This window comes from Phanerochaete carnosa (genome assembly GCF_000300595.1).
Source record: "Phanerochaete carnosa HHB-10118-sp unplaced genomic scaffold PHACAscaffold_3, whole genome shotgun sequence".
In the NCBI taxonomy this organism is placed as follows: domain Eukaryota; kingdom Fungi; phylum Basidiomycota; class Agaricomycetes; order Polyporales; family Phanerochaetaceae; genus Phanerochaete; species Phanerochaete carnosa.
The window spans coordinates 1083253-1084988 of record NW_006767630.1 but is presented as its reverse complement, the minus strand read 5'-3'; the positions used below and the strand labels follow the sequence as shown (position 1 = coordinate 1084988).

At 53.0% G+C, this 1736-nt stretch overlaps 1 protein-coding gene across 1 annotated transcript in view; it reads right to left on the bottom strand.

The window, feature by feature from the left end:
- The window catches only part of PHACADRAFT_251527 (uncharacterized protein), a 7614-nt gene that overhangs the window by 2223 nt on the left and 3655 nt on the right, over window positions 1-1736 (bottom strand). The gene's annotated exons all lie outside the window — the stretch shown is intronic.

The window sequence follows — 1736 nt, the reverse complement described above, 5'->3', positions numbered from 1 at the left end:
CCCTCGCTTGGAGACCATAACCTTCTGGTCGACACCTGCAGATAAATATTTTCACGTCCCATATTGGTGGAATATGCCCAAGCTGAAGTCTCTGCGCTTCCGGCCGGAAATGAGCCTCAAAGATGAGACGAAGAACAGCTTCAACCCCTTCTTCATCAAGTATGGGCCGAAGCTAACCAACGTCGACTTCGGAGGGAACCTTTCTTGGCCCGCCGACACCGAGAAGTTCGAGAGGCAGGTGCATGCCCTTAGCAAGTGCCCTAACCTTGAACACGTGGTTCTTCGGGTGACGTCGCCGGAGCACCTGAGGCTCCTGAAGAGATCCCCCGCCTTCTTCAGGCCAATTGAGCATGTCGACCTCGTCGTCAAAGGCTCGCTGTGCCCCGCACCATCGGCGACGAAGAGTTTCAAGCATCACGAAGGGTCAAAATGGAAACACGTGCGGTACCTCGATATCTATCTCCTCCGCTGGGCTCCCGATGTTCCGTACATCTTCCCACCATGGCACGACGAACAAGACGACCGAATCCATATACAAGACTTCTACGGCCTGCAAATCAAGGAGAGCGCAAGCGAACTTGCTCTGTACCACAGCCCTTTGTACGGCGAAGACGACGCGAATCCTAACCAAGCTGGTCCTTCAGGCGGAGCGGACTCGGATGACGACTCTGAGTACCGCCCGTCGAGTTTAGCTGAAAGCTCAGACGACAGCAGCAGCAGTCTCAGCGACGCCGAACCAGATGAATTGCCAGACGGGCGCACGATGCCTTCGTACGGCATGCCAAACGTTACACAGCTCACGGAGGACGAGGCGCTGTCCATATATTCCGGTACACTAGAGCATGTTGGCACACACTTCTCCTAGAGCGAGAAAGGCGGTTCTCCTCATGATGGACTATTAAATATATGCGTACTGATCATATGTATATATACTGATATATAGCGTGCGAGCGTGAGGTTACAGACGGAGAAGACAGAGATAGAAAACCGATGTAGCAGAGCTATAGCGTAGCGTTAACACCCACATGGATAATCCTGGAGTATTATCGTAAGTTAAGTGTCTAGTCAAACCAGATAGCGACGTACTCATCCGCGGAGCCGAGCCATCCGTCGGTGTCAGGGAACATCGTGGCTGAGAAGTTGTTTAGTCCGAAATCCACAAGGATGATTGTTGCACTTACCTAGGCGACGATAGATATCCTCGATGAGAACTTTGCGTATCCATGACACCGCCCTCATGAACCTGCTCGACCCCAGACTTCTGCTTGACACGACGTAGTGTGGGGCACTACAAGTGGCCGTCAGCAGTACGTTCTTAGACCAATGTGGGTACCGTACATGTGCGTAACCCTCTTGGCGGCAGCCTGGACCTCAGCGATAGTAGCGGCACTGTTGACAGGGTCCTCGCGGGCTTCGAGAGCGCAGATCGTGTCTATGAAGTTGTCGACCTTGACACTGAACGTTTCCCGGTACCCGAGGCGGTAGATGGCGGTGTAGAAACCTACATGCCATGTAGCTAGTGAGGAAATAGTCACTCGATTCTCAATCTGTTGACGTACCGCGAACGCTAGGGACCTTGCGTAGCGTGTAACGCTCTCCTGGCTCGACGTATGCTACTGACATGACATGGACCGACAAGAATATCTAAGCGGACTTGAGCTTGAAAAGCAGGTAGAGGTGACTATGACTACGTACCACCACCCTTGGGAGAGCTGGCCATTGGCGAATGAAGGCTG